This window comes from Callospermophilus lateralis, chromosome 10, assembly GCF_048772815.1.
Source record: "Callospermophilus lateralis isolate mCalLat2 chromosome 10, mCalLat2.hap1, whole genome shotgun sequence".
NCBI classification, from domain to species: Eukaryota; Metazoa; Chordata; class Mammalia; order Rodentia; family Sciuridae; genus Callospermophilus; species Callospermophilus lateralis.
This window is the reverse complement of record NC_135314.1, coordinates 21,127,658-21,140,911: the sequence shown is the minus strand read 5'-3', so window position 1 is coordinate 21,140,911 and position 13,254 is coordinate 21,127,658. Positions and strand designations below refer to the sequence as shown.

Below are 13,254 nucleotides of genomic sequence, written 5' to 3'. Positions count from 1 at the left end.
CTTAAGTACATTTCTTTTTTAGGTCAGCAATAGGAAAAATGAAAATATTCCTCAAACTTCCACCTGTTTATATTTTGTAATTTGAAATATGTATGTTTAGAACAAAATTTTCTTTATGATTTTTGTCTTTGTTTAATATTTATATAAATAAACATAAACCTAAGGTTTTAATATATGATTAACATTTGAAAGCGCCCAACAATTTTTAAGACAAACCCTTTGAATACTACTGGCTTCTTCCAACTATTCAAACAAGGGCTAGGCAACTTACTCTCACTAAGAAAACAATATTTAGGACTTATTTTGTCTTTTAAAAATAAATTAAAAGTTATTTAACATATTGTAAGACTATTATTGAATCCCTGTTGCAAGTACTTACAAAAGGGGAGCTTTTGAAAAATGTACGTACCTTCCAAAACAGGGTAAGGCAGAATGGCTCATGACACTAGACTGTTAAGATTAACTAATATGCTCCTTCTAAGGTTGGTGCTATTCAGCAGTATAACTTGCATTCTTGGGATCTCAGATTCTTTCTTTATGGAATAAAAGGTTTATTTTTGTGGCATCTTTATACTCAAACCATTAAAAAGTGCTTTTCTTCAAGCATAGCCACATCCATAAAAGATACCTTAGGACTTCTGCATTATCATCCATGAATGACTGCATAGGTGTCTGTATGTCATAAATAAAAACCTAAACTATGATATGTAATTTCTCTATTCTAAAACCTCATGAAAAAAAATTTAAAAGCCAATTGTATCTACCTTAAGATTCAGGTTCTGTGATGAGTGAAAGCAGACACACAGAAGAATAAAACAACTCCTCCTTTATTGGAACACCAGGACTAACAAGATTAAATCAAACTTAACACATATTCGTATTTGAAAGGGATAGGTGGAGAAAAACTTGAAGATAATGTGAAATTCTAATATATAATGATATGATATTTTTAGTTGCCATCGATTTTAACTATGTAGAAAATAATGATAAAAGTGATGTTATATTACAGTGTGAATTCTTTACTATTGCAATCTTTTAGTAAAATGAATAATTTAATATAAAAATACTTAGGATATCTATTTTATCTTTATCTATTTTAGGATATCTATTTTTCAAATACTGATTTCTAACAAAGCACAAGCTTCTTTTAATCACAGATTCATTTCTCCTTTACAGGCTTAAATAAATATTAATTGTTTTCAGCTTAAGTATTTCGAGATAAGTGTTTATCCTAAAGCTCAAAATAAAATTATATAGTTTCCTTTTATATTTTATAATTGTATAATTCATATGCAAATAATCATGTACTATTATTTTTATTTCATATTTTAAAATGTTTCTTTTACATTCATTAGGGGCATATTACAAACATTTTTATGTATTTATGATATATAAATAAGGTGGTTTTAAAAACTGTATTATTTATATTATTTTTGATTGGCAAATTATAATTATATATATTTATGGGATACAATATGATGTTTTGATGTACTTATACAGTATTTAACAATTAAATTTAAATGACTAACATATTTGTATATTAATATATATTGCCAATTGATTTTATGGTGAGACATTTAAAATTTGCCCTCAGTTATTTTAAATATGCAATATATTATTATTGATGATAGTCATCTGGCTATGCAATAGACTTCCAAACCTATATCTCCTAACTATTTGAAACTTTGCATCCTGTGTTCAGCAACTTCCCTTCTCCTTCCTTTTCACCCCTCCAGGCTTTGGTAACTATCATTGAACTCTATAAAGTATGAACTCAATTTTATTAAATCCCATGAATAAGTGAGCTCATACAATATTTTTCTCTCTGTGCCTGACTTGTTTCATTTACTGTAATACCCTCCAGATTCATCCATGTTACAATTGAAAAGTAAGTCATTGGGTGTACATACCACATTTTCTTTATGCTTGTATCCTGGATGGGCATTAATATTTATTGCATTTCTTGACTATTGTGAATAATGCTACGGTGAACATGGGTGTACAGATTCTCTAGAGGGTGCTAATTTTATTTCCACTTAGTAATGTACCCACAAGGATTACTGGATCATATGGTGTTTTTTGTTGTTGTTATTGTTGTTGTTTTCCCTTGAGGAATCTCCATGCAGTTTTCTATAGAGGCAACACTAATTTACTTTTCAACTTACAGCATACTATAAAAGCTTGTCTCCTTTTCTCTGCATCCTCTTCAATACTTATCCGTCATCTCCTTAATATAAACTATTCTAACAGGTATGAGATAATACCTTAATATGGATTTAGTTTGCATTTTTCTAATTAGTGAAGCTGTGTATTTTTTCATGTATTGTCCTGTTGAGTATCTTCTTTTGAGAAAGGTATGTTCAAGTCCTTTGACCATTTTAAAATTACATAATGTCTTTTCTTGCTATTGAATTCAGTTCCTTGTGTGTTTTGAATATTAATTCTTTGGCTAGTGTATTATTTTATAATATTTTCTCCCATTCCATTATTTATCTTTGCTGAGCTCTTTCATTTAATATTCATTGACACATATATCTGTATATCAATAATTTATTATGTTTCTTTCTTTTATTCTATTATACACAGATCATAGAAGTTTTCTGGTATGTTGGTGGACATTTTTTGTTTTCAGATATTGGATATTATGCAAAACATCTTTGTGAATACTTTTAAGAATCATGTGGGCATATACTTTCTGCTTTATGAAAATAAATATTTTAAACATTTTTTCTATTCTTTTTATTTATTTATTTATTTTATACCTAGTGGAAATACTACCTCTGCAGCCCTTTGGGGTTTTGCGGTATTGTTGTTTTGTCTTGTTTTGTTGTTTCTTTTTGGGGTTTTGTTTGTTTATTTGTTTGTTTTGACACAGGGTCTTGCTTAACTGTTCAACTGGCCTTGAGCTTGAGAAATTCTCCCTTCTCAGCCTCCCAAGCAGCTAGGATTACAGGCATGTGCAGTCATGCCCACTTTCAATTTTCTTTGGCTTTTTTTTTATACCAGGGATTGAACCACTGAGCAACATTCCAGTTCTTTTTTATATTTTATTTAGAGATAGGGTCTCACTGAGTTTCTTAAGATCTCACTAAATTGCTGAAGCTGACTTTGAACTTGTGATCCTCTTGCCTCAGCCTCCAAAGCCACTGAGATTATAAGCATGTGCCACCACCATGCCTGACTTTTGTGGAATCTTAATGTAAAATTTGAAAAGATAAAATGTTAAGTTTTGACTAATACCAGTTTATCAAATACATAAATTTGGACTTTTCAGGTCATGCGGTTTATATTCTTTTTAAGAAACCATTACCTAGTAAAAAGTCTGGGAGACTTCTGCGTATACTTGCATTTTAAACTTTGTGGACTTAGGTTTTACATTTTGAGTCCATTTTGAGTCCATTTTTTGGATTTGTTTATTATTTTTCCATTTGTATATTCAGTAGATATTGCACCACATATTGATAAAATATTTTACTTTATCTAGCAAGGCATTTGCCAAAATTATTGATCTGTTCCAAGTTTTAGCTTTTAGTTTTTTAAAATTTATAATTTCCATCATTTATCTGTATTCTAGTTTGACATTTTCTGTTTTGCTTTCTTTATTTTCTTTCTCTTATATATTTTGCATTCACTTTTCTCTTTGTTCATTAATTTTTAAAGTGAACTCTTAGGAAATTTATTTTAGGTATTTCATATGTTTTTAACAAGTCATGTAAAACTCACCTGTCCTGCTGAACTTTGCTTTATTTGTGTTTACCAAATTATGATGTGCTGCATTCTTGTTATCACATGTGTCCCTTTACAGTCACCCTTATCAGCTGACCTTTTTATTATTAATGTCATATATATTACATCCACATCCATTCACAATCTAACTGAAAATTATAATAACATTAGTTTCATGTAGTTATAAATATTTTTAAAAACTGGAGAGAATTTTTTTTTATATTTATTAATTTAAATACCATTTCTTTTTCTTTTTCATTTTCCTTGAAAACCTAAATTTTCTATTAACCCCCCAAAATTTCTTTATTTCTTGTACAGCCTATTTTCTTAGAATAAAGTGTATTAGATTTTTTTAATGTAGAAAGATCAACTCCTGCACCATTCTATTTATGAAATTTTTGTTGGTAAGAGTTCTGGGTTGACATTTCTTTAAAGATTTGTTTTCACATTCTTGTAAGTTTTTTTTTTCCTAAGAGAAATCTATGTAATTTGTATTGTTTTTCATTTCTGTGTCATGTATCATTTTTATCTAGCTATTTTAAGCTATTTTATTTATCTTTGTTATTTTCAAGTTTAATTATAATGTGTCTAGATATGATTTTCTTTAAATGTCCCTGTTCAGTGTATGCTGAGCTTCTTCAAGCTGTAGATTCATGTTTGTCAATAGACTTGGACAGTTTGGGGTCATTATTTCTTCAAATATTTTTTTTTCTCTCTAATCTGTTCATACATTGTGACTTTACTTATACATGAGGCCTTTCAAAATTATCTCAGAGGTAGAGAGACATCTCATAGACTCATGTCCCAGTGCTTTTGACACCACATCATTTTTGTTGTTTCCCTATAACTTTACTGCATCGTCTATTTTCTGCAATTGAGCCTATAGAATAAGTGTTTTAATTCAGAAATTATTATGTTTTAGTTGTAAAGTTTCAATTTTTATGTTTTGTGTCTTCTGTCTCTTTGCTCACAATTCATACTTTTCATCCATTTTCTTTACCCCTTGAACCATGGATAATTAATTCTAAAATCTCTGCTCTAAATCTACTGAGAGATAAATTCATCCTCTTGGTCATTTTAGGATTTGCATCTATTAATTAATTTAGTCTTCTATTACAATTAAATAATCATAATGTGTATAGAAGATATTTAATAACTTTCCTTTTTGGCAATTGAAACCTAATTTGCATTAAATAAGGTATTTAGAAATGTATAATAGTGATGTACTTCTTAGTACATTACATGAAAAAAACAATGGAAAGCTATTATTGTAATTAAATACATACATTTTAGATATGCCTAAAATACTTTTATTATGCATTTTTCTTATCAAAAACCATTTATAAAGACTATAAAAATTAAAGAGACATTACATGGTGTCACAAAACCTCTTATTCTAAGAATTTTTACCACCTGAATTGAACAACTACACTATAATGTTGCTAAGAGTTAGTGGGAAAGAATCAAACCATTTATAACTTGATAGCAGCCTCATTTACTATAATAATACTAAACTTAAGGTGTTAAAAGATTAAGCCTTTTTGCTCCAAACTTCTTTTGTTGTTCAGCTTAAGCAGATTCCTTGGCATATTGCCAGTTCATTTTCACTGTTTCAAAGGTGTTACCTTACTAAGAAGCAGGAGTTGAACTAAAGTTCCAATTTAGAAAACAAAGAGATAACAGGCATGTGATAGGTAGTTTAATGCAATAAGCACCAATTACACAGTATGTTTGATTATAATTAGAATATCATTAAGTTTTGTGAGTAGGTAGTCATTACATATTAACTATTAATTAGACTTAATTATTTTATGTGATAAATTTAATTTAACAGTAACATGGTAACAATGCATGTTAAGAAATATTGAATTTTTTCACTTACACTTTTTCTAATTGAGTTTGCTGCAGCTGATTTTTAATTAATATTTGACATAATAGCAACTTGTAAATGTGCTTTCTCTGTAATATAAAAGAAGTACTTAGCAATATCAAATATATACTAAGGTTTTGGGAATACTAACTAATCTGTGATACTGATTCATATTTCTTCTATATTTACAAGCATTCAATGGAATTAATAGATGTGTGCTTTGTCTAATAATTCTTTATGCAAGTTTTAAAGTCTCTCAATATAATCGTGATTCTACCTTGTAAGGTAGATGAGATGAGAACATGAATTTAACATTAAATGAAAATTTAGTAAGCTTTTAGAAATTGCAAAATTTCCTTGGTCATAGCAGATACACATTTTATATCTGTGACTAAAATCTTGTCTTATGATCTTGACTTTTACACATACCATAATATATTTAGGATGTTTAAAACTTTAAAGAGGATGTCTCATTTGCAGATAAAATTTGGTTCCTCTGTATGCAACTATTTAGATTTTATACCAAGTATGGTAATTTCAAGGACAGAAAAAGAGAATGTAAAACATCTCTTCATGCAGATGATTAAAAGAGAACATTTTAAAAGAAACATGAAAAGCCTTTAATTGCTCAACAGTATTTTTTAACCCAATCCTTGCATGAACTTCCTGGGGAAACGTCAAATATCAAATTTCTCTCTCTCTCTCTCTCTCTCTCTCTCTCTCTCTCTCTCTCTCTCCTGTGCACAGATTCTGTTGCTTATTCTACTTTTATTACAATTTGTCTCTCTCTGACATATACTAATTCAGATCAAAACTTGTTGTTAAAATGTATTTCAGAGATTAAGTGGTGAGATGTTTTTAGTATTTTAAAAAACATCCAATTCTTGAGAGGCTAAACCTTGGAAATGAATGAACACCAAACAAACAACTGGAAACATGATTTTGTGTAACTACTGAATTCCTCACTGTGTTGTGACACCTATTCCAACTCTAACAGAAAAACACTAAACCTTACCTCCACCTTGGTATAGCTTTCTGTTCTTACTCAGGAATGAACACCTTGCCATAAGGATGCCAGTTGTCATTAGGACAGTCAAGGTGCATTTCAGGTTAGGATTCTGTAGTGAGGTGTCATTGACAGAGTGATTTAAACAACAGACATTTCATCTTGCAGTTCTCATGTCTGGAAGTGTGAGATCAGGATGGGAGCATGGTGAAGTGCTTTGTGAGGATGCAGTTCCTCCTTATGTCCTCACATGGCCTTTCCTTGGTGAATGCACAACCACAAATTTATTGTCTCTTTTTACAAGAGCATTAATCCCATTTTAACAATTCCACCCTGCAACTTCAAAAAAATCTTAGTATATCCCAATGCTTCACTTCCACATTCCATCATAGTAAGAATTGGGGTTGTAACATACACATTTTGGACTTCACTGACTTCCCTGATGTTTAGCCTCTTGACACAATAAGACACACCTAGCATATGTGACACATTGCTTGTTACCCCCACTCTTTCTTCCTCCTCAGGATGTTTTTGGATTTATGACTAATGCAGATGCACCTTGTCCAGAGTAGTATATTGGTTTAAAATGCATTACCACAATTAAATGGACCTATTCATTTTTAATATAGCTCTTAGAAAAATATACATTGGACATCTAATCTGTGGTTGTCCATGCATCAGAGAAAATTGCACTTCCAATGGACAGCACTATATAGAGGTTCATAATCTTAAGGAGTTCTTTAGAAATTATGGGAAGCCACCTAAGGGTTTTGAGCAGAGAATAAACTGCCCACACTAAAGTTTACAGAAATGCCCCTGGATGTGGTATTAAGAATAGGTTGAAAGGGATATAAAAGTGAGAACAGGGGGACCAGTATTGAAATAAATGAAGCTAATTTTATGGTGTGATTTTAATTTATTGACATCACTTCAACATACACTTATATAAGATTAGGGCACATCCTTTTTAAGAAAGAATAAATGGCATATTCAACATGCTGACATCACTTGCAATTTTAATAGATTATATAAAACCTGAAACTGAATTTAGTATTAAATTATTGTATGTGTGTTGTGTTTGTCTTAGATTATCTCAAGTGATATTCAAGATTTTGTGTTAAGAAATTGTGCTAGCCATATTCTTAAGGAATATATGCAGTGCAACATTGCAAGAAAAAACATGAATTACAGGGATATAGGGATATTACATTCCTAAGTGTAATGTAAAATTGGACTTTTTTTCTAATCATATGGTCAAAAGGGTAATATTGCTTAGTTTTAGTATACTATTTAGGTTTGTGAAAATATGCATATTTATATTTTCTATAAGTGGATTCAACATGCTTGAATAATCATTACATATTGAATGAGAAAAAAACATAATTGTCAATAAGTTGCTTTAAATTGATTAAAGGAGTAAATGGGATTTCTGTATCTTCCTTTAAAAACCTTTAATTATAATTATTCAGTTTAATATTTTTTATTGTATAACTAGAAATAGAGTAGCATCAGTGCTTTTCAAACATGCAGATGATTGAAAGCAAATATTGCACCAAGTATTGGGAGTGAGAGTCTACTTACTAGATCAGTTTAGAAAGTATTACACAATAACATATAATTTAATGTACTTATAATTGCATATGTCTCATAGAGTACAAAAATGAGCAGCAAGCGTAAAAAAAATCTTTAAGAAGTAAAATCTAAAATCATCACAGTTTTTAAAGATATAGAAACTAAGAAAAATATAATATGGAATCTGTATAGTGAAAATACAGTGACTGATAGGACAGCATATATTCACATTAATACATTTATTTCAATACAAAAAATTATTTAATACAAAAAATGCACATCAAGTGTTACCTTTCTATGTTCTAATATTATGGACACAATAAACCATCTACGTCCTTGGGATGGAGATGAAGTTTTGATGAGAGAAATTCACTTCTCCCAAGGACTGCTTTTAACACTCATGAATCTTAAAATGCTTTAACATGCAGCAATAATTAAATCTTTATTTAATTATAAATAAAGCTTGGGAACAAACTCAGCAGTAAAATGCTTACTCAACATGCATGAGGTTGGGTTCAGTCCTCAACACTGCAATAAATAAATAAATAAATAAATAATATTTATTACATACAAGGCATTTGAAGACATTTCTTTTTGTTTAGACAATCTGATTTTTTGTGTCTAGATAAAATTCTTCTAAGATTATAGGAGTAACTATCGGTGTGGTCTGCTCAATATCATAAAGACCTTTATAAAACTTTATATCTTATTTTATTTCTGTGATTTTTTTCAGACTTAGTAAAATGATTGATTTTTGTCTCAATTGCTCTTCATTTATTAATGCTAAAACAGGAGTTATATACATTTTTTCTTACCTGACCAAAATTTAATTTTATGACTGCTTATTTTACTTATTTTAAAAGCTTCATTTATATAATAAGCATTGTATATATAAACATTTCTGGTCATATATTAATAAGCAAATTTATAATTTCATTTGAATAAATGCATATCTATTTTAATACTTCATTTATAAGGAAACTGACTCTTTTTATTAATAAAAGAACTTTAACACTTCTATATGTCTACAAAAGCAATCATTCTTTCTTTGATAACTTAGAAATTTTTATGGAGATTAATATCTGAAATCTAGATTTCTACATGAAATTATGCCTAATAATAACAGTTATTTATGGAAAATTATATAAAGGTAAAAAAATAGCCATTACAACATAATGTTATTGTACTTCATGTGTCATATTAGGATAGACATATTTGATAAAGAGAAAGATTAATATTAGTAAGATGAATAAGTCACCTTACTTATAACAAATCTTCTATTATGGTCAGAATGATTATATCATTAATAAACATTAAATTAAAGGGAAACCTGGTATATTCTAAGAAGTCATACACAGGCATTTCTTAATATGATTTGACTTAAGGGTCATAAAATATGCCAAGATTTATGCATAACTTGGTTGTTGAAATTTAATACAAAAAATGCACATCAAGTGTTACAGCTAATTGGCAATAAGCATTCATCTAATTTAGTATTCCATGTGGCCATTTAAATTCCCATGGTACATGGACTGAATCCAGTTAATTGCCATAGCTGATTCTGCATATGACTGAACATACAGTACTGGATCTATGAAATCATTAATTGAATTATCCTCTAAATGTGCCAAAGGATATATTAGCTTTTACTCCCTTGGTAGTTTCCTTCTGAATAAATCAAATGAGAAAATTCAAACGCTTGGAAAAAAATGTTAAGGTGTTTCAATTTTTTATTGCAGTTAATTCTCAACTAATTTAAGGAGCTAACATCTTCACAAGATAGGCAGAGTTTTAAAATGATAATGTATTACAATAGAAAAATAAATAAATAAATAAAACCTAGAATGGAGTCCAAACTTTTGAAACATAATACAAATGAAGATATATTTTTCCTCTTCTGCTAACATGCAGCAATAATTAGAATAATTAATAATAACAGTTAGAATATATACTTATCCTCCAGTCATTAATTTTACAATTATATATGGAGCACCTATTGTGTGTCAAGTATAAATTCAGTTGCTGTATATAGAACTACAAGGAAAGTACCCACCCTTCGATTAATGAGACAGAACTTGAAACTATCTAATTATTTATATGATGCTTCTAATAAATGCCTCATTAGGTGATGCCTTTATTATGTAAACATCACAGAATGTCTGTAGATCAACTAAAGAGGCTAAAATGTCACTAGGCATAAAATCCTACATGACCACCATTGGATAAAAGGTCTGTATTTAACTAAAATACAATTATGTCCTGTAGTTTTGTTGTGCAGGACAATACATATATTATCTTTGTGATTTTAAAATATTTAAATTCATTTCTCATTTATTTTATAATATCCTTTCATTTGATTCACTAAGTAGATGTTATGATTTTCTCAAAATGGGACGGAGCAAATGATTAAAAGGAGGAAAGGTTTATGGGTAGCTAGGATTTAAGGAGCACCGTTAAGCTAACTGGAGAAAAAGTCACAAAGATAGACATTGGTCAAGTTATATTCATCTCTGAAACCATAATAAAAGTTGGGTACTAACATTAGCTTAACGTAGAAACAGGTAGGTCTGTAAGCTAGTAAGGAAGGGGCTTCTAAAATAGACCAGGTAGTGACCATGACCTAGATAGGAGAGCCAAGAGTAGATACTGAGAAAAGGGAAAGATGTTCCTTTAGATTGTGTTTCAGTAGTGAGAAATGAATGGCAAAACTTGAAAAATAAAACCTCCATTACACATTACAAAATCTGTTACTATTATTTGTGGTTGTTAAAATGCTAAAGAAACAAATTTGAGAACAGTTCTTCACAGAGCATGAAGCCCAGTAAAGAGCCTTGCTCTCATCCTCAGTGTTGTTTACAGGACAAAACACATGATATCATCAATGTGATTTTAAAAGACTTAAATTTATTTTTCATTGGTTTTCATTCATTTTTCAAATAATACCTTTCTATTTGATTCAGTAAGTGGAGAGCCCAAGTTCCTGTGGTGAATTGCCTGATAATATTATTCATGACCTATGGCAGATTTAGGTCAAAGATTTCATATTTCAATTCCCAGAGCCAGTGGTGTGCTTGTTATCACCTTTAGCTTGCTTTTGAGCCAGCAGAATTCAGGTACAGGTCAGAATACAGGAAGCACTAAGACTGTGCTTAGGTCACACATACCAACTGCAAATAAATCATGTTCAGAAGATAGATTTCAAAGCCTGAGCAGAAATGACAGGAGAAAGAGTATGGTTTGCATTAAGCAAGTAATCAAGTCAGAAAATCTCATACAATGACAGAATGCAGTAATGAATAGCAGTTGTAAGTCTAGATCTACATCTCAGCAAGAAAGAATGAAAAATAAAACAAAAAGTGAGATTTATCAAAACAGGTACAACTAGGTACCAACTCTGAGATCAGGCTTAGAAGTTTCTTTTGTATTTCCAGGTATTAACAGGGTTGGGCATGGACAAAGTTTGTTCTGAACACAACATTGAAGAGGGTAACAAAATCAGACACAGGCAAACCTCACTGTCTCTTATGATTCTGGTAACTCTAAATCAGAAATTCAGTCAAGGTCATGGACATAAGAATTGTTTAAATGTTCTAGCTCAGCCTTCTGCTTGTACAGCTGCCGTTTAATTAAATCTAAATAATTTCTCCTTAGGGAACATTTCACAGCAATAGTAGGTGAAAGAAACATGGTTCCTTGAATTTTTTTTAAGTCTGCATTTGTATTATTTCCTCTTTGAAATATCCCTATTCTTACAGTTCAAGCTATAACTCATACAATTTTATTAACATTTAATCATCAAGAAGATTTGGGACTAAAAATAAATCAAGATTTTTACCACCAAGAACTACTATAGTATTTTTCCTTATAGAATCTCTGTTTGTAAAGAGGCTTTCCTATACATGGAATAAATAGCACTGTCCCGCCAAAATTATACAATTTTGCCAAAAAGGAATGTCACATTTTATATGGTCCGATGCATTTTATAAATGGTAGAAATTATATTTAAATATAAAATATAAAACTCAAATTCCTGTGTTCTTTCCTAAATTATCTTAGAGTTTAAGGAATTTAGAAACCAATTATCAAGTTCAACTTAATTCTTAAAAAAAAATAAAGAAAGAAAACAAAAGAGAACATCCAAACTGCTACAGAACATCAAGGTCTTGACAACTGTAAAATTCTGCTATTCTGTCAGTGTGTGTATGTACATAAGTATTTGAATGTGGCCAGATTCCCTCTCTCTTTTATTTTTTGAAGTCTCATATGAGGTAAAGTGTGATCTTTTTTTTAATATAATTTTTTGAATTTATATATGACAACAGAATGCATTACAATTCTTATTATACATATACAGCACAATTTTTCATAACTCTGGTTGTCTACATAGTATATTCACACAAATTCCTGTCTTCATACTTTGGATAGTAATGATCATCACATTCCACCAGCATTAATTACAGCATTCCCCCCTCCTTTTCCCTCTATCCCCTCTGCCCTATCTAGAGTTCATCTATTCCTCCCATGTTCCTGCTCCCTAACCCACTATGAATCAGCCTCCTTATATAAAAAAATATATTCTGCATTTGTTTTTTGGGGATTTGCTAACTTCACTTAGCATTATCTTCTCTAATGCCATCCATTTACCTGCAAATGCCATGATTTTATTCTCTGTTATTGCTGAGTAATATTCCTTTGAGTATGTATGCCACATTTTTTTATCCATTCATTTTTTAAAGGAATATAAAACTATTTATTGACCATTGTTCACCAGTATTTACAATAAAGTAAAATATATACAGTTGGGTAACTTTCTGATTACTACAAAGTTATTTTCCTAGCTTGTGTTGAAACAGTAATCCAAATACTGAAAAGATTCAGCCTACATGTTAAGGATGAACTGGGGTGACGAAAATACATCAATAGTTTAGACTGTAAAAATTCCCTCACCAATTTATGTGAGCAGGCTATAAATTGCCAACGTCTCTAGCCATCTGATCAGGTTTCCATGAGCCAAATCTTAAGCCATTCCATGAATTATGACCTTTTAGTACACAGATTTCAACTTTTAAAAAAGGAATGG

At 30.1% G+C, this 13,254-nt stretch overlaps 1 protein-coding gene across 1 annotated transcript in view; it reads left to right on the top strand.

Annotated features, from left to right (window-relative positions):
* The window catches only part of Ncam2 (neural cell adhesion molecule 2), a 233,167-nt gene that overhangs the window by 69,821 nt on the left and 150,092 nt on the right, over window positions 1-13,254 (top strand). The window lies entirely within an intron of this gene.